This window comes from Macrotis lagotis, chromosome 3 (genome assembly GCF_037893015.1).
Source record: "Macrotis lagotis isolate mMagLag1 chromosome 3, bilby.v1.9.chrom.fasta, whole genome shotgun sequence".
Classification (NCBI taxonomy): domain Eukaryota; kingdom Metazoa; phylum Chordata; class Mammalia; order Peramelemorphia; family Peramelidae; genus Macrotis; species Macrotis lagotis.
Genome location: NC_133660.1, coordinates 290774341 through 290797222, shown reverse-complemented (window position 1 = coordinate 290797222; position 22882 = coordinate 290774341). Strand labels below are relative to the sequence as shown.

Sequence of the window (22882 nt, the reverse complement as noted above, 5' to 3'; positions counted from 1 at the left end):
GTGGGTAGGAGAAGGCAGAGCAATTGAGAGCCATAATAGATTAGATTGTCCTGGAAAAAAGAAAGACTGAGTGACTTGTCCCCAGCTTCAAGCACAAAAACACACACACACATAAAAAAAAATGATCTCCATCATAGCCTGGATATAGTGAACTATTTATTGAATGTCAACAATACACTAGAGATGGTAAAAAGTTACTGTCAGACTCAATCCCTCAAGAGGTTTAATACAAAAGAAAGGTCACTCACTCTAAGGAAATAGTGTCTTAAATGTCTGAGCAAAGGAAGGGGGGTGGCAATACTCTCTAAATACAAAGGACAGAAGGGCCTTTCATATTCTGGAGAACTCTGCAGATCTTCAGAGGATCCACTTGTGACAGAGAAATGAAAACAAAAGAAAGAGGAAGGATATTTTTGCTCTTGGTAATTGGACAGATGCAGGTGGAAAGATTTCACCAGAATTTCATGGTTCTGCTGCTCATAGCTTGAGGATAAAGACTGCTGATCTCTAAATGCTCTCAGTTTTAGAGCTAAGAACCCACTGTATATCCTATATTTTGTGTTCTAGGCACTCACTAAATACATATGGAATTAAATTCAATTCAATTTTGAGGATACAAGGAGAGTGAAGATCAGATTGCAGAAAATCGGGAGAGGAAGAGGCATAATCCTTTTATTAACTCCTTTTTTTACTCTTTTTCTCCTAATTTCCACCCTACTTGCAACCAAAGCCCTCATCCTACAGTCCCAACTCAACCTCCTCCAAGTGCTCTCAAGTGAAAATACAAAATAGCATCAGTCAGAAACTGAGCCTAGAGAGAATTGTGGTCACTATACTCAAGGAGAATTGTGCCTGTGTCTGTATGTGAATGTGTGTATGTGTGAGTTTGTGACTGTGGGTGTGACTCAGTGTGTTTCTTCTGAGATGAGGAATGGGATGGGATAATGGCCTATATTTCTTGGTTAACCCAGAGAGAGTTGTTCTTTCTGAAACCCACCTGTCCAAGGGCAGACCACTGAGCACGACTCCTGTGACAGAGATTAGGGCAACATAGAAGTTCTGGGGCATTGTCTTCAAAATCTACCTTTCGTATACAAGACAAGAAATGATGGGTAGAATAGAACAGAGTTTGGACTTAAAGTGTTCTGATCCCAGAACATTCAAGCTAGTTCCATTTTTGACTCAAGAAGCACTTATTAAGCTGCTAATATGAGTCATATGTTGTGGACACAAAATCCAAAACTGACCACTCCATGTCCCCAAACTAAATCCTAAAGCAAATGCTGAATGTCACTTCTGGAAAAAATAAAAATCCACTTTTTGACATATAAAGTATTTCACCATGGCCAACTAAGTGGTTCACTGGATTGCCCTAAAGGCTATATAGTTCAAATTCAGCCTCAAATATGTATTAACTTTGTGACTATGGTCAAGTCATTTAATCTTATTGTCTCAGTTTCCTCATCTGTATAATAATTAGAAGAAGAAACTGGCAAATCACTTCGGTGTCTTTACCAAGAAAACCCCAAATGGGATTAAACATAATCAGATATAATTAAAATGACTCAATATATATTATAGGCGAACTGATCAGTGTGCTGTTACATACACAATATTCCATCTCCCGCCTTTGTATAATCTGTCATGTTTGGTAAAGGTTCTCTCATCTCTACCTTTTATAATCCACAACGACGTCTTTCTAGGCTCAGCTCAAGAACAATGAGGCATTAGTTAACTCCCCATAATTATTATTGTCCACCAAAAAACTTATTTTGGATTTACTTTTTTATATTTATTTGATGTTATATATTCACATATTATTTATACATTATATAGTTAAATGTTTATATTTTTCAATTCAATTTATTTATTACCATTAATGTTTTTCCCCAAAAGGATATCATTTTATCCCTAGTGCCAAATACAAAGAAAGACAAAGTGACTAGCATTCGGTAGGTATTTAATAAAGATTACCAAATTTTGATTAATAAAACTTCATGGTTCCATTAACTATTATCTTTTTTCTAAATGTAAGCTGTCCTCAGCTTCCTCTGTCTTTAGTGGAAGGTTGTTTTTATGCTCAGAATAAACTACTTCTACTCCTCCTGCTCTGGAACTTTCTTCCTTTAAAGCCAAGGTGGGGAATCTTTTTTTCTGCCAAGTGTCATTTGTATATTTATAACATCATTGACGGACCATACAAAATTATCAGCTGAAAAACTGATCTGATATATTTAGACTAACATCTAATTAATTCACCTCTCAAAAGCTCCTAGATTTATTGAATTTCGAATCCACCTGCAGTTGCCTTGACAACAATAGAACAAATGATTTTGAAAGTCTTATTTGGAATTGCAGACCAAATTTTTTCCACTCCTGCCTTAAAGTCTCTTAAACAAATCCTTTAGAAGTCTATAGCAATAGTATGCAATTGAGCTTTAAAAAAACCAAAATCTCCCACTGCATCCAAGGCAATCTCCAGTTTTCCTGATCCATAACTGGCCACTGAATCTATATGACTGTGGACAAGAAAGTGAAGCTAGGGACTTTATACAGTCCTTCCTTGCTTAAATAAAATTTACTTACATGTCAGGGCATCACCAGTGCTTTGGTCCTCTTTTAGAAAGAAGAACAAACGACAACTATTGAGGCAATGAGAGCCTAAACAAGGGTGGTAGCTTTTCTTCAGAAGAAGAAAAGGGAACCTAAATATGAAATGCTAAAAAATCAACAGAATTTAGCAAGTGAATAGTTTTTAGGGGTGAGGAAGTGAAGGGTTGAGAATGACCCCTACTTTGAGAGACAATAGTAATACTCTTAACAGTAATAAGAAAGTTACAAATTGGTGAATGATTGAGGGAAAATAATGATGTAAGTTTTGGACATTTCAAATTTAAGTTGCTTATGGGATACCCTGTTTGAGATGTCCGGTTGACACTCGGAGGTAGAAGATTAAAGGTTAGGATAGATGAAAGGGTTGAATAAATCTGAGAAACATCTGCAGAAAGATAAATCTGGGGGGGGAGGGGCGGCTAGGTGGAGCAGTGGATAGAACCCTAGAATTGGGAGTACCTGAGTTAAAATCCGGCCCCACTTAATAATTACCTAGCTGTGTGACCTTGGACAAGCCACTCAACCCCATTTGCCTTGCAAAAACCTTAAAAAAAAAACAACGATGAATCTGAATCCAGTGCAGATGATGAAATCACCAAGAGATATAGTCTAGAGAAAAAAGGGGGGAAAAGGCCCAACATGGAACCTTAAAAGAGACTTGTAATTAGTGGGCAATATCTAGATGAGCAAGTCACTCACCCTCAACTGGTCTCAGTTTCTCAGTTTAAAACAGAGGGGTTAAACAAGATATTCTCCAAGGTCTCATCCAGTTCCAAGTTACAGTTCCTATGTTTCCATATACTTTATTCTAAGATTCTTCCAGCTATTAGATTCTATCATTCTCTTTGCTAAGATCCTTTCTGGTTCTAATGTTCTATGTTCTAAATTTCCTCCAAGATCTAGAAATCTGTGGTCCATGGTGTCTTCCAATTCTAACATTCCACACTCTCAGATTTGTCTATGTTCACCCAGAGCCATAGGATCACAGATTTAGAGCTGCACTGGAAGCTTAGAAGCCATTCAGTCCAAGACCCTCACTTTATAAACGAGGAGACTGAAGCCCAGAGGGGCTTTTTAAAGTTCATTTGACCAAAACAGAATTTGAATCCAAATCTTCTGACTCCAACTTTTAGACCCTAGCTGCATAAGCACTAGTTGGCCCCTTCCAGTCTTACCAAGCTCTGTTCTAAGGGCCCTTCTACATTCAAAGATTCCCTGTTAAACTCTAATGTGCTCCATTCTATTTTCTAAAGTCTCTTTCATCTCCAACATTCCATGATTCCACATCTTTGACCCTTATTCCACTATCTAGCATTAGTATTTTGACTGGTTATAATTCTTCTTTTGGTTACATAATCAGAAAATTCCTCTCAAGCTATAGTCCAATGTATGTAAGCTTAAGAGACAACAAAATCCAAAAGAAAAAAGGAACGTCATGTAATTCGGAATTCAAGAAAGTTGAGGAAGGGAAAAAACTATTGGAGTAGGGAGTCATTTGTAAGAAAACCTTCAATAGAGTGGATGAACCAGGTTGCAAGGAGATGAGAAGTTAAGTTGGATAGTGTGGCAACCTCAGTGTTTTACTTTGAGAGGTCACAGCAAGGATTTTGGCTCTCCCCAAATATTTGTCTTCACTCCATCTTCATATTATTAATAACAATAAATAATCAATATTTCAATTAATAATAAAATAAAGAGATGGAAGGAACATTAAACGGCATTTCACCCCGTGCCCTTCATTTTATAGACCTGGCCTAGAAAGTTGAAGTCAGTTATCAGCCAGTCGAGAGCTGGGACTGAATTCCCTGTCTTTATTCTAGCATTGTGTCTGACAAAAAGAGGACATTTAATCAATACTTATTCATTTCTTGATCCCTTAAAACTCCAAAGCATAGCTTCCCTTCGACCAGACTTCCAGGCTTTTTCCTTCTCCCAGTCACGGACTCACCCCTGTTTCCCCTGCGCCTGGCCGACTCTCTAGCTGGATCCTCTGACTACTATGGTGTATGGATGATGGATGATGAAGGATCTCTGGAAAGCTCTGGTGACCAGGCAGCATCCTCGGGGCTTGGGGATTGAGGGAGCTCTGGCTACTTACCCAGCTTCCCCAAAGTGATCGGCCTTGTCTGAGAGACTTTTCTGTACAAAAATGCTAGGACCCAGAACTGGAAGAAAAGTTCCTGGGAAGTATCCATTAGTCCTCCCTCTCTCCTGCCTGCCACAGCCCCACTTTACAAAAGAAACTGAAGGCTATTTGGGGCCATCACTGAATGTGAAGTTGGCATAGAAATTAGAGATGCCAGTTCAATTTTCCCTTCTTTTCCCATTGGGGGAATAAGATTGTTATAAGGCTATAGAGGGCGAAAGGTTGGTGTGGTCAGTTTGTAGGGAATGGATGATGAAGGGATTCGGACTTCCTTTCTTTCCTGGAGATGAGAATTTTTCTTAAGAACCCACCAGCTAAAAAGCGAAATGTTTTACTCATCTCTTGGTTCCACTGGGGCTCGAACCCAGGACCTTCTGCGTGTAAAGCAGACGTGATAACCGCTACACTATGGAACCGTTGAAACAAGGTGCTTTTAAGAAACTTTAAGTGAAAAAAGACTTCTTTCCCCTATTTCGTTTTTCTCTTCTTTCTGTCCTTCCTTTTTCCCTTTTCTCCTCTCTAAATTGGCGGGGGAGTCCCACGGGACCCCCACCTTCAGGCAGTGCATCCTCCCCAAATGTGGCTTCTCCTCTCCCGAGCCCGGCGCTAAGGCCCGGTGGAGTGGTGGACTGTCCTGGTTAGGCAAGCACAGGCTCTCCAGACTCCCCGCCTCCAACAACAGCCCATGCCCTGCACTTACGCGCACACCGGATGGACTGCCAGGGGATCCCAGCGGCGGGGGTGGAACAGATGATCTCCAAGGCCTCTCCCAACTGCAAACTCCGGAATCCCTTAAGAGACTTGGGCCCTGCCCCGGGAGGCACGCTACCTCTTGCGTATAGATGTGACGATTAAGGGAGGTGTCCTCAAGCGTGTGGCTCTGTGGCGCAATGGATAGCGCATTGGACTTCTAGTAGAGCTGAAGGAATTCAAAGGTTGTGGGTTCGAGTCCCACCAGAGTCGTGTTTTTAGAAATGAAAACTAAGGTGATTCTAGGCTTTCTCCATTCTTCCTACCATTCCCAGGGAAAGAGAAGTCCACCAAGTTCCACTGATCTCTTCCAGAATGGTAGGGTGGAGCTTTGCCAGCCACGAGAGCTCCAGATACCAAAGGCTGGAGTGGGTGTCATCCTTGGAATGTTTATCTGTTTATTGTCCGTCTGCTTCTAGGAAGGAGCTTAATAAAGGTGCTTAATGGGTGCTCTTTCACTTTCTCTTTCCTCCAAAGGCCAATCCATTAGCGTTTGCTAGCAGTGCCCCCCCCCCAAGGAGTTTCCATTTTACTGGCCCAGACCTCGCAGGTTCATTATCTCCACGGACCCTGGGCTTACTTGGAAAGTGGCTGACACATAGTAGGTTCTTACATAGCTACTGACCCACTGAAATGATCTTAAGAGAACCCCAAATAAGGACCGGATCGGATTGTGAGGGCTTGCCCCAACCACAGGAGCAGGAAGGTCCAAACAAGACCCATCCGAGATAAGTTGGAGAGACCCTCAGAAGAGACGCGGGATGAGAAGAGGCCGCTGGCAGAGAAGCCAGGCAAGCTAGAAAGGGCAGATGAGGAGGACGAGCCCTGGGATGAGGGCATGCCAGCCAGCCCTGGGGTAGAGAGAGGAAGGGGCTTGTTCAGGAACCAGAGAGCAGCTCCGTCATTATCCTGGTTCCGAGGCCGAGGGAGGAGTAAGAGGACTGGAGAGACGATTGGCTGAGGGGAGGGACCCGGTGGGAACGTTTATAGCCCACTCAGTCCCTTCCCCTCCTCTCCCTTTACTACGGATTTATGTTGTATGGACACTCCTGCTGGCTCCCCAGCTGGAATGCAAACCCCCTGAAGACAGGAACACGTGCCTCTCTGGGACCCCGAAACTCGGGGGAGAGCTCTTGGCACGTTTAAGCAAACGACTAATAGAGGCTTATTCCCCTTGGGCTCCCGGTGCCAAAGATGACCGAACCTTGGGCGCCATGTGTCAGCCTGAAGGACGAGCTGAGGAGCATTTTAGGTGGGCATCGAGGGGCCCACGGTCTCCTTGCCTCTCGCGTCTTGAAGGTTCGGTTTCCTTGCCCTTTTCGGTATGGGCCACCAAGCCAGGCATCAGAACCACTGAGAGGAGAGGAGATCTCATCTGAGAAGGGGGGAGACACCGACCATCACCGACCAGAATGGCCGAGTGGTTAAGGCGTTGGACTTAAGATCCAATGGACATATGTCCGCGTGGGTTCGAACCCCACTTCTGGTAGGAAGATTTCATTTTTGATTTCCATTCTCTAGTCCCATCCAGGGGAGGAGGGAAAAATTATGAAAGCAGAAAAGTCACCTAAATGCGCTGGAGGGCGGGCTGCCCGTGGCAATGCAGGCTTCCCCCAACCCTTGTCCTGGAGCTGAGCCCTTTCAGAAAGATCCCTTGAAAAGCGCAGCCCTACTAAGCGGCTGTCTGCTTTTCTCCAGCAAGGAGACGCGCGCTCATTTCATAGTAACAAAAGGTGATTATTGGAATGAAGCAACGATTGTCATTATTTTCCATAAGCATGTGAAGAGGTCTCCTTCCCAGGGGCTCATTAGCTCAACTGATCCGGGGCTTACTTCGCAAGCGGCTGACACATAGTAGGCTCCTAAATAGATCCTGGCCCACGGGATTGGTCTTCAGGGGAACCTGAAATAAGGAAGGACCCGATGGGATTATGAGGGGGGTTCCCAACCCTGGGGTCAGCTTACACACACACGCACACGCATGTGTTTGTGTGTGTGTGTGTGTGTCAATGCCTATGTGCGTGTACTGTGCGGGTGTGCGTCTGCATGTCTGCATTCTCATAGATATATGGATGCATGGATGCATGGATGCATGGATGCGTGGATGCGTGGATACGTGGATGCGTGGATGCGTGGATACGTGGATGCGTGGATGCATGGATGCATGGATGCATGGATGCATGGATGCATGGATGCGAGTCCGTGGGTCTGGGTCTGCGTGTACATGCACACGCCTGCGGGTTTCTATACACACGCAAATAGAAATGGGAGGTTTCAGTGGGGGTGGACTCAGAAAAGCAGACAAGGAGCGCGGCCCCGCTAGCTCAATGGGTAGGGTGTTCCCTTCTGCGTTTGTGGTCGCAAGGTACAGGGTTCAAATCCCTTTTCTGGAAGACGTCTGCTTTCTGTCTTTTGCTAATGATAGCCTTTGTGTTTGTTTGTTTTTGAAGCAAAGGAGATGCCGCTGAGGGAGCGAGGGGCCCCCGATCGATCCCGCGAATACCAGAGCCCCGAGACCCCCGGCCTGTGCTACCCCAAGCCCCGGTCGAAGGCTCAAAAAGGCGCCCCATCGCGCCGAGAACCATAAAGAACAGCAGCTGGTTCCACTGGGGCTCGAACCCAGGACCTTCTGCGTGTAAAGCAGACGTGATAACCGCTACACTATGGAACCCGAGGCCGCTGGGCACCTCTCGCCCCCGGTGCTTAGGGCTGAGGCGGACTGTAACTTGTTTCTGTGCGGGGCGGGGTGGGCTGTAAGGGGGAGGACGGTAAATCTCCAGAGAAATCAATCTAAGAAGAAGAGAGCCTGTGGCCCCGGGCCCCGGGCCCGCGGCTTCTGTTGCGCGTGGCGGCGGGGCGCGTCAGGAGTGGGTGGCCCTGCGCCCCCTCCCCAGGGATGCGGCGCCACGCGGGAGGGGCTCCCCAGAAATGAGAGCCGGGGGGCACGGACCTCCTCCGTTAGGACTGAGCTTTTCCCTCAAGGGGGGAGAAAAAGCCAAAATGCGAGCGGCGGCTCCTGCCGAAACCCGGGACCGAACCGGGCACCTTTACATCGTCAGTCTCACGCTCTCCCAGCCGAGCTACCTCGGGAGCGCAGCGTCGGGCTGCCCGCGGGGCCGCCAAGGCTGGGCTGGCTCCGGGGCCAAGGGACAGGGGCGCGGGCGCCGGGGCTGGCATCACGGGGCACCGGGGCTGGCATCACGGGGCCACTCGGGCAGCGTCGCGGCCCGAAGGACAGCCCGGGTCCCGCGGACACGCCGGCGGCTGCGGGGCCCAGAACCCCCGGACCCGGGCCGGAGGAGCCCGGAGGAGCTCCCGGCCCGGCCCCAGGGCGCTCCGCTGCTCCCGGACTTCGACCCGCGTGCCAGGGCGGCCCCGGCGCTGCCGTCCCGGCCCTGTTACACTCACTGCCCACCCCGGACCGGCCAGACTCCTCACTGGCGGCAGAGACACACAGACACACACAGACACACACACACACACAGACACACACACACACAGACACACACACAAACAGATACACACACACACACAGACACACACACAGATACACACAGACACACACAAACAGATACACACACAGACACTCACAGATACACAAACAGATACACACACAGACACACACAAACAGATACACACACACACAGATACACACATACACAAAGACACACACAGACACACAGATATACAGACACACAGTCTCTGTCTCTCTGTCTCTCACAAAAGATACACACACTCTCACAGATACACACACACAGATACACACAGACACACAGACACACACAAACAGATACACACAGACACAAAGACACACACAGACACACACAGATATACAGACACACACAGACACACACACAGTCTCTGTCTCTCTGTCTCTCACAAGATACACACCCTCTCACAAACAGATACACATACACACACACACACACACACAGACACTTCTTGCCTTGTTTTTCTTCTCCCCCACCCCCCAGACCCACCTGGAATGCCTTCTGGTTTTTTTTTTATTAACTTGACCTGGAAGCAATTCTATACTTGAAACTGCTTAGATTTGTTTCCCTCTCCTTGTCCCCAACCCCTTCCCAGAGAGGATTTTTTAAAGGGAAAAAAAAAAAAGAAGGAAAGAGGGGAAATATATGTCTGTTTGCCTTTGTGGAGCAATGGGGTTAAGTGCCAGAGCTAGTAAGTACCAAGTGTCTAGCGTCAGCTATGAACTCGGCTCCTCCTGCCTCTGTCCATGAACCAGTGCTGCCTGGCCTTCATCAACGTACTTTTTTTTAAAAAAGAATTGATTGATTTTGAGTTTTACAATTTTCGCCCCATTCTCGCTTCCCCTCACAGGAGGCGTTGTCAGTGTTTAGGATCTACGCGCTCCTGCAAAAGCTGGCTAATCCGTCCTGCGGCGGGTCCCCAGGCTGCCCACACCCCGAGCCTCGCCCCTACGAGCCTCTGTCTTCTCCTGGCTCTCCTTGGGGTGTCACGTTCATCCCTTTTCTACGGCTTGAAATCTAAGTCAGTACGTAACGTTCTTTGTCAAAGAGAGATCTCTTTTTTTCACATCCGAAGGATTTCTATCAGCTCATACTTTACTTTGACCTTCAAGGACCCCCATGTTCATTGTCCTCCTGAGTTTTTTCAAATTAGCTTTTACTGCTATCTTTTGCCTCTCTATTGCCTGGATTTCCACCCCACCCCCCCCATTCCTTTCCACTCATCCCCCAACTCTTCAAACCCTCTTTGGCGGTTAAGACGGTCACCAAGATCCCAATCAACCAGGCTCACTCTCACCCATCCCCCATATTCAAACAAGCCCTGTTGCTTCCACCTTCCAACATCTGTGACGCTGCCAGGCTCCTCATCAGCCCTGCATCACCTCAACAAAGAACTACAGAAAAGAGCCTCCCGTTGGGTTCGAGTTGGGATTCGTGGGAGATTTTGGAAATCGTTCCACCGCCCTTCCCCCCCACTTCAATTTTGTCGCCTATAGAATGAGGATTGGAGTGACAGTAATAACTTCTATTTGCTTGGAAAGGTCTCATTTGAGTCGATACAGCCAGCATGTCCTTCCAACTCAAAATCTTCCATCCCCCAAACCGAGAAGAGAGGCTCTGCCCTTGCCCGGATCTCTGCGCCCTAGGGCCACAGGTCAGAATACTCTCTCTTTCCTTTCCATTCTCCTTTTCCTGAAACACCCAGGGGCACAAATCCCTCTTATAAGATGCAACCTGGGTTGCAGGAAGGATGTTTTCTTTTCTGAGAGGTTTTTATATTTTTCTCCATAAAAGTTGAGTTTACGCCCGAACAGGGACTTGAACCCTGGACCCTCAGATTAAAAGTCTGATGCTCTACCGACTGAGCTATCCGGGCTCTCGAAGTACTGAAGAGACTGGATAACTGAACACTTTAATTTGATTTTCTATGTCATATTGGAGATGTTTCTTTCATTTGACTCCATTTTCATATTTGGGGACTGAAAAAACAAAAGCCTCTCTCCACTCCAGCCACGCCACCCTGGCTCCTTCCCACAAGTGACCAAAGGGCGCCTTGCAGAGCTAGAATCCTAGGGTCACCTGTTTCAGTACTGGACATGTTTGGGATGAGAGAGAGAGAGAGAGAGAGAGAGAGAGAGAGAAGAAAGGGAAGGTAGGAAGGGTGGGGAGCCACGGCTTGGAGGAGTGAGACCCTCCTGCACCTAAGGGAAAAACCTCACTCTTGCTACCTTTTTTCTGAGAAGTTAGGTTAGTACTAAGACTTGTCCCCACTAGACCTTCCGAGTATTCCAGAATAGAAGAGGAAGGGAAACATAGGGACGCCACCCTTTCCCCATGCCACCGTCCACCAGCCCCCAGGTTGGGGTGGCTTTGCAGCCTACATTTGGGAACCTGTTCTTTTAAAATGCTAATTCACGATTGTCTATGCCAATTTGTGGTACAGGTAAGTCAGGAATACTTGTCCAACTGTGTTTAAGGGTATATGTATCAATGGTGGGGGGGGGGGGCGGGACAGGAGAGAAGGGCGATGGAGCCTTTGTCCTTATGGTTGTTGGGGGATTTTTTGCTTTTGCCACACATAAATTGACACTATTCTGGTACAGATGATAAATTAAGTCGAGAGACAGAGAGAGAGAGAATAGATAGGCAGATATGTGCGTATGTATGAGTGTGGATATATACATATATATATATATTTCTATATGTACTTCTATAAATAACTATATATATAAAACTCCTGAGACAGCACACTAAGAAATTGAAAGAAGGTTCCCTTTTAAAACATAAGTAGAAATCAAAATGCTTTTGTGATCATATTTAATATTTGGCAAAAATCCATGATCAACAGATGGAAAACCATCTCAGCTTTATTCATTTTAGTGGAATTTTCCCAGTCATGCTTTACCTTCTGTATCCTCTTCTTACAGCATGGAAAGAGCAATAAATTAAATTAATTAATAAATAAGCAAACGAGTAAGTAAACAAATAAATAAGTAGAAATTTTTAAAAGAAGGAAAAAAAAGTCTTAAGGAGGCAGGAGATGATTCTGCCCTTCTTCCTTATCCCACTGCTCCCTAACAGGGAACGGAGACCAGAACCCAGAGTCTGCTATTTTTTCATTACTTTTCCAAAGAATCCTACCCCGGATCCATGAATGCAATCTAGGGGAAGGAAAGATCAAAGCAGGATGTGCAATACAGCCAAAGGAAACAAGATGCCCCAAGCAACCGGGATTTTGTTGTGTGCAGGGAAAGCTGTTAGATTCTGGGAAAGATAAACAAGCATTTGTGATGTTCCTCTTTTTGCTTGGCACTATGGGATACAGCAACAAAAGTGAGATTCCCTCAAGGAGCTTGTAGTCTTTACTTGTTCTCATGGAACTCACCTTTTACTAGGGGGATAAGTAGAAGAAATAAAAACAAAGACAATAGGAATGCCCAATATTACATGGCAAATGTATTAGAAAAGTGCAGGAAAAAATATGTAAGCCTTGAATGGAGTGTGGTCCTATCCCAAAGAGGAAACCTGGGAAGAATTTCTAAAAACGATTCTGGTAAAGAAGAAATATAGAGAAATAGATGTCTGTCGTTTCCTGTACTATTAAGGAAATATTATCTGTGCTTGCCTGGCATTTTTCTGAGAACCTCTGACTTCCTCTTTCCTGGAATATAAATTCACTAAGATAATAGGAGCAACCTCAGCCCCTTTCCCCACTCCTCCTTTACCTGTCTGGTACATAGCATGCCATGGTGTTTGTCTGACTCCAGTCACATCCTTGATCCCCCCCCCCCCCCGACTCCTCTCTGCACAGGAGGTGGGCCAGGCTCTCTTTAAAGGTTCTGTTCATCCTCTCTGCCATGCTGGATTTCTATTGATCTTAGCCCAACCACTGTCTTGTGGCTGTTCCCCACCCTCTTTCCTCCTCCTTAACTGTCTTTGATGTTCTCACCAGTCCAAATTGAAACTGTTTCTTCTTCACTTAAACTTTACTATCTTCTTAAAAAATCACTTTCTTTACCTTGCTGCCTCGCTAAAGGACTCTGTGAATTAACTTGCAACTTTTGCAACTTTTGCAACAGTTTGCGAATTAAAATTTATGGCTTTTCCTACCCTCCTAAATTATAGAACCTTGTGATTTCTTCACTAATAAGTGAACCCTTACCAATCATTGCAACCTTTCCCTAAACAATTCTCCCTATTTCAATTCTGTTTCACAGGAGCAGAGTCAACATTCTAATCCCTCTAAAATCTGTCACTACTGGAACTTGAATCCCAGGCCTTAAATCCTTTTAATGTTGCTTGAAATCTAGTTAACACTCTGAGCTTTTCACTTTATTCCTAAGAAAATAACAAACATGATAGAAGATGGAAAAAGTCATTGTCGGAAGGGCTATAGGAAGACAGGTGTATCCATATTCTGTTGATGGAGCTATAACATTAATCTGATTATACTTCAAAGTAATTTGAAGGGTAGAAGAAAAGTCACTAAAGAGTCCTTACCCTTTTGACCCTTACTAGATATATAACCATTTAATAACAGGGATATTTATTAATCAACTACTCTATGCTGGCAACCTCCATGAGTTTGGCCTAAATAAAAAAAAAATGAAACTAAACAAGGTGTTAACCTCCAGAGTTTGTTCCAGTAAGGGACAAACACTAGCCTCCAGAGTTTGATCTCAAGAAAGAATGAATGACTAGAATTGGGTTAACATACAGGGTTATTTAATTTTTCTAAGCTTACTGATAAGAAAGGGGTGTGTGAGCCTAGCTAGAAACTGGACTCTCAAAATGGAGTTTTGGAGAGGAATTTTTATACAATTCTACTATCAAAAGGTAGGATCTGAAAAGGTTGCCTCTGGCTTGTCCATCAAGGGGGCAGCTCTCAACTCAGGATAGAACTGGATATTAGGTCAGGATTAATGCCCCCCTCCCAACTCAGGACCTTTGTGTCTTAACAGATATGCTTAGACCTCCACAAAGCATGATATCCCTCCAGGATGTCAGCACAATCGATACAATGGAGAGATTCATATTTGTTATTAAGGAGAAAAAAGAACAGAAAAGAATTATATTTGTTTTTAAGTGATGTCAACAATTTTAAGCACTTTTCTAGCAACTGAAGATAATTCAAAAGATGAAAAGGAAATTGTTGCTGCCTTCAAGAAATGTATGTATTCCCCAGAACGTCAAAAAGAGAAAGGTCTCATATATAACAAAATATTCATCTTATCCCTCTTTTTTCACAGTAGCAAACACAGGGGAAAATGAATGCTCACAGATGTGGAAATGACTGAACAAAAAAAGATTTCTAAAGATTATAGATGATGCTATCATTTTAAGAAATGTCCAAGTATTTTAAAGAAGCATAGAAAGAATTTTATGAATTGATTCAGAACCAAGAACTGAAAACCAAAAGAACAATATTCACAGTGACTAGAATGAACCAAATATCCCCTACTTTCAAGGCTTCCATTTGTGGTAGGGGAAATCTATTCTGCAACTTTACCCAATCATTGTATGTCATAAGAAGTGATCCTGCTAAGTAGGAACTGAGGTATGTGTATTGGGTGTGGAATGGGGAATGAATGGATCAACTTCTGTAGGAAGTTGTAGTCTAAGTAGATGGTTCTTAGGGTCCCAGTCTTGGATGGTGACATTGGAGAATAGAAATTCCTTGAAGGCAAAGACTTCTTGACTTTCTATCCCCAATGCCTAGGACCATGCCTAGCACACAGAAAAGATTTCATAAAAGTTGGGGCAAAGGAAATGTCAAAGACTGGTGGATGCCTCACTTGCTATCCATATCTAGGCTTAGCTTCTAGCCAAGCTTGTCTTAACTTCATATTCTTGGCCTCTCCACACTAAAGCAGTCAAATTTTCCCCTTTCTTCCAGTTAGAGAATCAAATTCAGAGGCAGGTTGTGTAAATTAAATCCCCTATGGCAGCTTCACCACCTACAGAAGTTTACAAAACAACATATACCTCCCAGATCCTGTCCTCAATAGGCATTGTGTCCCACTGTTGATTGTATAAGCTCCTTGAGAGAGATTTTTTGCTTCATGATGTAGCTTCTTGTCACCTTTCCTGTCTTCTTCCACCTTCCACCTTTCCATAACCCCTAGAATCTAAAGTATGTGCTTGGTGAAGAGGAAGTCAATGAGTCACTTAAAAGGCATTTATTGATGATGATGATGATGTTTATCCTTAGTGCTTGAAGATCATAACGTCAGGCAAGTGATACCAAGACAAGCAAGTGAATTGGATTTGAGTAAAGGGGACTGTGCTAAATCCACCAGCCTCACTTTCTCTTCCAAAACCATCTGGGTCCAGTGGCCCTCCAAAGCCCCATGGGAATCAGACAAAGGGAGGAGGAATTAGAGAGTCTGTTAGTATGAATTGACTGATATTTTTTAGTTTATTCTGTTCAACACTGGACTTGGGTGTCAGACAACTGGATATACTATCAGTGTTTTTTAGGCTGGAATCCCAAACATGCAAGGTTATGGATTGGTCACCCCTCATCATTCTTTGGTCCATTTTTTAGTTTGTATCCATCTTGATTTATATTATTCATGGTTTTCACTGACAGAGATTTGATGATGGTGGTGGTGGTGGTGGTGGTGATGATGATGATGGGGTGGTGTTGGTAACAGTGGTAGTAGTGGTGATTTTTACCAATAGAGACCTTGCACCTTGGCAGCTGAATGGTGAACAACTTGTGACAGAAAGAGACTTGAGGCTGAGATTTGATCATTCGTCAGAATTCAAAATGTGTTGTAGAGATAGAATGAACAGGATTCTGTAACTGCTCAGATGTAAGAGGGGGAAATTAGATCACAAGTATCCCACAGCTATGAAGTGGGGAGACAGAATAAATAATGGTGACAAAAAAAGGAGAGTCAGAGGAACATTTAGCCCTTTAGAATTGGTGCCAGTTACAAAAGGACAAGCTTTGTTGAAAGAGAACAGGAATTGTTCTTTGAGGAAAAGGGATTAGTGGAAAGTAAAATTACACAGGCAGTGGAAACCTGTGAGTGCCAGGCCAAGGAGTATGGAATCCTTGACTCATTAGGTCAAAAGGAGTCACTCACAGTTTTGAAGTTGAATCTGGCAGCCTGTACATGTCCCAAAAAGGCGACGTCAGCAACACCAAGAATTCCGAACAGCCATTAGTGAAACATTATTGAAATGTTCCTAAGAAATGTGTCCCAAAAAGAAATGGGAACAGCTGGGACACCAAACCGAAGTCTTTTATCTCCCGTGGAGACACACGAGTCCCTCCCATGGCCCCAGTTGGCTATCTGAATTCTCTCCCCACAGGGGTCCCAATTCTTTCTCAACCCCCCTCCCCAATCAGGCGCTTAAGAGGTGTAACACGACTGTGTGGATCTGACCGCAAGACTGGCTCCATTTGTCCCTCACTCACTCACTCACTCCCCCAGCATTCTAATTCCAAGTCTCTTACTTTCCTGTTGGAAGTTGATTACTCCTCCAGAGGCAGGAATGGCTTTCATTCCCGGCCCTATGTCAAGGAGCTTGATTTGCAGCCTGTAAAGGCACGATCCGGATTTCATGACTGATTGTGTCTGCCTCCGTCAGTATGGCTTTGTCTTCAGCCGCCCCGACTGTCTCTCTGGAACACATAGACGTTTCCCCCTGGTTCTCCCAACTGATGTAGAAATGAAAACTGCTCAGTTGGCACTTGCTAAAGTGCCTAAAGTTCCCCGAAGTAGGGCAGGGGCGGGAAGGTCAAGTTTCCTGAGCACAGGGGTAGCCTTGGCAGGGCCGTGCGGAGCCCAAACTGGAAGTGCTCCCTGGATGCCAAGGATCCTAAACCACATCCCTGTCCCCCGCCGCCTTCCCTCCGAATGCGGCAGCGAAGCCCCTGCCCTATCTGGGCCCGCACTGACCCTGGCAGCCGGCTGGGGCAAGCCTCCTTTCCCCAGCGGCTACCACCGCAAGCTTGGGGGAGCAATAGCTCCCTCCAGAGCCAAGCCAACTCTGCCAAGTGGCGGTGCCCGGCCGCGACGGCCTGCCTGTCACTGGACCTTGCGGTTGGACCTGCTCACGTCCTGGGGGCGGGCTAGGGTGGGGGTGCGGCTAGGGCTGCTGCCGGCTGACCATGAGGGGAGAAGAGGGAGGGAGGGAGGGAGGGAGGGAAGGAAGGATCGAAGGAAGGAAGGAAGGAAGGAAGGAAGGAAGGAAGGAAGGAAGGAAGGAAGGAAGGAAGGAAGGAAGGAAGGAAGGAAGGAAGGAAGGAAGGGAGGAAGGAAGGAAGGGAGGGAGGGAGGGAGGGAAGGAAGGATCGAAGGAAGGAAGGATCGAAGGAAGGAAGGAAGGAAGGAAGGAAGGGAGGGAGGGAGGGAGGGAGGGAGGAAGGAAGGAAAGAAGGAAGGAAGGAAGGGAGGAAGGGAGGAAGGGAGGGAGGGAGGGAAGGAAGGAAGGAAGGAAGGAAGGAAGGGAGGGAGGGAGGGAGGGAGGGAGGAAGGGAGGAAGGGAGGGAGGAAGGGAGGAAGGGAGGGAGGGAGGGAAGGAAGGAAGGAAGGAAGGAAGGAAGGGAGGGAGGGAAGGATCGAAGGAAGGAAGAAAGGAAGGAAGGAAGGAAAGAAGGAAGGAAGGAAGGAAGGGAGGAAGGGAGGGAGGGAGGGAGGGAAGGATGGAAGGAAGGGAGGGAGGGAGGAAGGGAGGGAGGGAGGGAGGGAAGGATCGAAGGAAGGAAGGAAGGAAGGAAGGAAGGAAGGAAGGAAGGAAGGAAGGAAGGGAGGGAGGGAGGGAGGGAGGGAGGAAGGAAGGGAGGGGGAAGGAAGGAAGGGAGGGGGGAAGGAAGGAAGGGAGGGAGGGAAAGGTGGGGAGAGGGGAGGGAGGGTGAAAGGAAAAGAGGAAAGGAGAGGAGGAGGGAAGGGAAAGAAGGGAGGAGGGAGAGAAAAAGGACGGAGGACGAAAGAAGAAAGGGAGGAAGAAGGGAGGGAATATAGAGGAGCGGAGGGAGGGGAGGGAGGAAGGAACAAAGGACGGGCGCAAGGAGGCAGGCTCGGCAGCCCGGGCTGGCTGCGGGGCCGCCGCTCTCCGGAGGGGAGCCGGGCCTGGGCCGGGCCAGGGCCGGGGAGCGCGGGGGTCCGCGGCCGCTGCGGGGCAGGGGGAGCCCGGCTCCCGGACTGGCTCGCGGGCCCGGCCTGCAGCCCCGGAGGGCCGAGAGCCGAGGCCGGGCCCGAGTTAAAATGTCTGCCGAAACCCGGGATCGAACCAGGGACCTTTAGATCTTCAGTCTAACGCTCTCCCAGCTGAGCTATTTCGGCTCCCGAGGATCTCTCAGCTCCGCCGGCGCTAGGAAGGAGGCGCCGCGCCCCGCCCCGCCCCGCCCCGCCCGGGAGCCCCCGCCCCACAGTCGGGCTCTCCAGGAGCCCCTCCCCAGGCCTGCCCTCCTGTCAGACGCGCCCAGGCGGCACCCCGCGCCCTGCTGGCCTCTTCACCCTCTGGCCAGCCAGAGCCCTCCCCAGGGCCCGGATAGCTCAGTCGGTAGAGCATCAGACTTTTAATCTGAGGGTCCAGGGTTCAAGTCCCTGTTCGGGCGCCCCCCCCCCCCCCCGGCTTTTAGCGCCGCCCGGGCCTGGGACACCTGGCAGTGATGAGCCGGTCTGTGGGGCCCTGCCCCGCGGACGTCACGGCCCTGCCCCTACCGCCCCCCATTTTGTGACATTGCCCGGCTGACGTCACCCCGCCTCCCCTTTTCTGACAGTGCCCCGCTGACGTCACAGCCCCCCCGCCTCTCCCTTCTGTCCACCCCCGCGCCGACCCTTGCAGATCGCGGGGCTCCGCGGCCTTCTGAGCCGGTCCATTCGATCCAATGGGCATTTATTAAGCACCCACTGTATGCGAGGGACTGTCGGAGAACGCAGAGAGCAGGGCGTTGCGGGGCTCCGTTCATGGAAGGTCCGGAGAGGCTTCGGGGGCACCGAGTTTGGAGGGAGCGAGGGAATGGAAGGTGGGGGGCAGGAAGGGGAGTCCTGACGGTCCCCGAGGCGGGAGACGCAGAGCAGCAAAGCCGCTGGACTCGAACCCAGGGCCCGAGGAAGGCGGTGGAGGAGCCGGAGGCCCGATTCTGAAGACAGCGGAGGCTGGAGCTGAGCCCGGAGGTCCTGAGGACGGCGTCAAGCGCGAAGCCTGCCTCTGGGGAGTCGCGGCGGGGCCGGGACCTCAGGACCCCAGAGCGCCCCGGACTCCCCTGCACCTTTGTCTGCGGCCTTAAAGGACCCTGGGTATCGTGTGGCTCTGTGGCGCAATGGATAGCGCATTGGACTTCTAGCTGCGCTCGGCGAGGCATTCAAAGGTTGTGGGTTCGAGTCCCACCAGAGTCGCGTTTTTGTTTTTAGAAGAGTAAACTAAACGAGAACTGAGCTTCATTCCTGGGATTTCAATATAAAACCCTTGGGTGGGAGGGTTCCCAATTTTCTTTCCATCAGGGGTACTTTATATTTCCCCATAAATAAAAATTTGCGGAATATCGCCCGAACAGGGACTTGAACCCTGGACCCTCAGATTAAAAGTCTGATGCTCTACCGACTGAGCTATCCGGGCTCCTTAAGGAATCGTCAGGTGGCACCTCGGATAGCCCCGGACCAGAGACGAAATCTGGCTGCAGATTCTTGCCAATTGTGTCAGCCTGGCCCGTGCCCTTCGCCCTATATTTTTAGTTTTATTTTTTGCATGATCTTCCGGAGGAAAAAGGAGGGTGGCGACTTTGCACATCGCGCCTCCCTCCCACATCACTGCTTCATCCAGTCGGAGCCAGTTCTTTGTAATAGAGTTCTTCCTGCCTCGAGTTTATTCCCTTCAAATTCAGCGCCAAACAGAATTCTGTGTAAAAGGGACTGAGCGCCCGAACAGGGACTTGAACCCTGGACCCTCAGATTAAAAGTCTGATGCTCTACCGACTGAGCTATCCGGGCTCTGGAAAAGTTAACTGCGTAAGCGTCTCTGTAGGTTTCTCCGATTCTTCTGATTTGGGGGTACGCCTTAGAAAATCCTTGGCATGGGGTGAGCCACTTAACCCCCATTGCCTTGCAAAAAAAAAAAACCTTGGGGAGATGCTCTGAGCAGATCCTTTCACTTTCTGTGTCCCCCAAAATGAAAGGATGAAAGTAGAAAGGAAAGGGGACTATTCAAAGGTCTCCCATCCTCCTGGAGTTCATAGCAACCTCTTCTGTGACAGACAGCAACCAGAAACATGTGGGTGCCCATGGGCACCCCATGATTGGGTATCCAAAGATATCGTGAAGAAGCATTCTTGCCCCCTAAGAAACGATAAATTGGAGAAAACTAGAAAAATGGAGACTTTGCAAATCTCGCTTAGGATTGTCTTCTATTTCTTTCGCATGGATTCCTTACCTGTACTTGTTTATGTGTCTTATGTAGCTTAGTCAATCCTTAGGGACAAGAGCTGTGACATCTTTCTTTGTTTCCTAATTAATTGTAGGCTCTTAATCATTATTATGTAATTATTAATATCATAGTTCCAGAGGGGAAAAAGTGAGTCTGGTGACTTAGCACAGCCCACCCTCATTTAAAAACCAGTTCCCTTGCACATCGCGGTTTTATCAATACCAGCGATGTCATGCTTAAACTCAATCTTTACCAGGAAGATGGCATCACCCTTTCTTCCTCGAGGGCCGCTGGATGGCGCCATAGTGCCCAGAGCGCTGGGCTTCGCGTTAGCAAGACCCGAGTCCCTTATCCCGCCTCAGATACCTGTGCTTTGTCCTTTCCTTCTCCTTTTGACAGATGAGGAAAGTGAGATGACCAGGGCTAAATGACTCGTCCAAGGTCACACAGTGAAGTGCCTAAGGTCACATTTGAACTCAGGTCCTACCTGACTCTAGAACCCGGGTTCTGTCCATTGAGCCACCTAACGGACCCAGTAGGGCTTAATGTCTTTTGAATAACATTAAAAGAGAGTTGGGTTAAACGGAATTTTCCATGTAGCACCTATATCAAACTGCTGACATGGGGAGGGGAGGTGGGAAGGGAGGGTGGTGGAAAAACGTGGAACTCAAAAGCTTGCACCCCCTTTTTCAAATCCAATTCATGTGCTTGTCACTGTTTCCTGGGAAAATGGACAAATTGTTATTAAATGTTGCAAACTATCCTTGTATATAATTGGAAAATAAATATGGGAGAAAGGAGACAGAATTACATTATATGATCTTTTTTCTAAAATTTAGGAATCTTTTATTTTTACATCACCCCATTTCCCAATATCTCTAACCCCCAAATAACCAATCTTTAAAGAACAAAAAAGGGCAAAATACCTTGCTGTTGCAACAGTTTTGCAAAATACTTCAATTGAGTCTGACTTTATAGAAAGTGTTTCACTTCAAAAGAAGGGAAGGGTTTTTCATTCCCAAATCTCTTTCAAAGTCAATATTATAATTTACAAAAGTTTCAAATTTTTATTATTTTTAAATAAGGAATATCATTAGTTATTATGTGGCTGTAATCATTTCTTCTGATCACTTTGCCATGGTACATTTTTCTAAAAGCAACAGAGAGATATATCTGGGTCGAAATTCTTTCTATATCTTGTTATCAGAGAAACGTGCTGCAGAGATTCCCCGCCACCCCTCCACCCCAGTTACCTGTTTTCTTTCCATTTCAACTGTATTAGTTATGTTTATAAAAAGAATTTCATATCATCAAGCTTCCATTTTTGTCTTCTATGATCCTCTCCCTCCTTGTTTGATCCTGACTTCTGCCCCTATCTCTAGATCTCTGCTGAAAGGGAATTTGGGGGGGAAGAACGTTTTGTTCTGTTATCAACTATTCTGCTGTTTGTGCTCCCCCAAGGACTTGCAGAACTGGCTGCAGAAGTTGGTGTCCAGCAATGTCTTATCTCTACAAAATTACTTAGTTCCTGAAAGGGAAGGATTCCAGATTCCTGGGAAGGTCCTCCTCCCTTTGCCTGACCAGACTGACAATTCTCTTTATTTTAGTCAAATTCCCTCTACTAAGAAAATGCTTCCTTTTTTCTATCTTCCTTTAAAACGCATACTAGTTTTCTTTGTATGACCAATAGCATTTTGATGAAGTCATTTTTCTTCTTTGTTGTTCCATTTATTGCGTAAATATTGAATTGTGAATGACACATTCCCCATCAATTGCTGATGGAGCATGCCACCTTCTGAGAGTACTAAAACTTATTCCTTCTGATCTATTGGTGTTAACCAGTTAAATTGATAGAAAATTCATGTGACTTCCAAAAGATAATTTTTTTCTTGTTCATCTAATTCTTTTTTTCAATGTCATGTGTCCATCTGGAGTTTATCTTTCTATACAGTTTGAGACCATGTTATTCCAAAACTTGGTTCTACACTATCAATGAATTTTGTTTTCTTTGCAAAATACCTCAGTTGAGTCTGACATAATAGAAAGTGTTCCACTTCAGTGATTCTTAACTTTTGCAAAGAAGGAAAGGATATTTCATTCCCACATCTCTTTCAAAGCCAACATTATTATAATTCACAAATGTTTCAAATTTTTATTATTTTTAAATAAGGAATATCATTAGTTATTATGTGGCTGTAATCAGTGCTTCTGACCACTTGTGTCCAGTTCTTCACAAGCCCATTTAAGGTTTTCTTGGAAAAGATACTGGAGTGATTTGCCCTATCCTTCTGCAGCTCATTTTACAGTAAGAAAACTGAGGCAAACAGGGTTAAGTGACTTACCCAAGATCACACAGTGGTTGAGGGTAGATTTGAACTCAAAAAGTTGAATCTTCCTAAATCCAAACTCAGTTCTCTATCCACCGTACCACCTACCTACCCTATGGAAAGGATATTAATGTTAAACAGATAAGTCTTTGTTTTGAGAAGACTGAACTTTT

At 46.4% G+C, this 22882-nt stretch overlaps 1 long non-coding RNA gene and 10 other non-coding genes across 11 annotated transcripts in view; 4 read left to right on the top strand and 7 right to left on the bottom strand.

The window, feature by feature from the left end:
- Nucleotides 1-6421, bottom strand: part of LOC141518990 (uncharacterized) — a 61744-nt gene extending 55323 nt beyond the window's left edge. Inside the window, exon 1 of the long non-coding RNA XR_012477327.1 lies at nucleotides 5460-6421. This is a non-coding gene — a long non-coding RNA (uncharacterized LOC141518990). The remainder of the gene's footprint in view (nucleotides 1-5459) is intronic.
- Nucleotides 5103-5175, bottom strand: TRNAV-UAC (transfer RNA valine (anticodon UAC)). Its single transcript has one exon. It is a non-coding gene; the product is annotated as a tRNA-Val (tRNA).
- Nucleotides 5636-5722, top strand: TRNAR-UCU (transfer RNA arginine (anticodon UCU)). The gene is given in 2 exon segments: nucleotides 5636-5672; nucleotides 5687-5722. It is a non-coding gene; the product is annotated as a tRNA-Arg (tRNA).
- Nucleotides 6422-6915: 494 nt separating the features above from the next.
- TRNAL-UAA (transfer RNA leucine (anticodon UAA)) lies at nucleotides 6916-6998 on the top strand. The gene has a single exon. It is a non-coding gene; the product is annotated as a tRNA-Leu (tRNA).
- A 1109-nt stretch (nucleotides 6999-8107) lies between these two features.
- TRNAV-UAC (transfer RNA valine (anticodon UAC)) lies at nucleotides 8108-8180 on the bottom strand. Its single transcript has one exon. It is a non-coding gene; the product is annotated as a tRNA-Val (tRNA).
- Nucleotides 8181-10803: 2623 nt separating this feature from the next.
- TRNAK-UUU (transfer RNA lysine (anticodon UUU)) lies at nucleotides 10804-10876 on the bottom strand. The gene has a single exon. It is a non-coding gene; the product is annotated as a tRNA-Lys (tRNA).
- A 7350-nt stretch (nucleotides 10877-18226) lies between these two features.
- On the bottom strand, nucleotides 18227-18299 carry TRNAF-GAA (transfer RNA phenylalanine (anticodon GAA)). Its single transcript has one exon. It is a non-coding gene; the product is annotated as a tRNA-Phe (tRNA).
- Nucleotides 18300-18501: 202 nt separating this feature from the next.
- On the top strand, nucleotides 18502-18574 carry TRNAK-UUU (transfer RNA lysine (anticodon UUU)). Its single transcript has one exon. It is a non-coding gene; the product is annotated as a tRNA-Lys (tRNA).
- Nucleotides 18575-19268: 694 nt separating this feature from the next.
- Nucleotides 19269-19358, top strand: TRNAR-UCU (transfer RNA arginine (anticodon UCU)). The gene is given in 2 exon segments: nucleotides 19269-19305; nucleotides 19323-19358. It is a non-coding gene; the product is annotated as a tRNA-Arg (tRNA).
- A 147-nt stretch (nucleotides 19359-19505) lies between these two features.
- TRNAK-UUU (transfer RNA lysine (anticodon UUU)) lies at nucleotides 19506-19578 on the bottom strand. The gene has a single exon. It is a non-coding gene; the product is annotated as a tRNA-Lys (tRNA).
- A 298-nt stretch (nucleotides 19579-19876) lies between these two features.
- TRNAK-UUU (transfer RNA lysine (anticodon UUU)) lies at nucleotides 19877-19949 on the bottom strand. The gene has a single exon. It is a non-coding gene; the product is annotated as a tRNA-Lys (tRNA).
- Between the last annotated feature and the right edge of the window lie 2933 nt (nucleotides 19950-22882).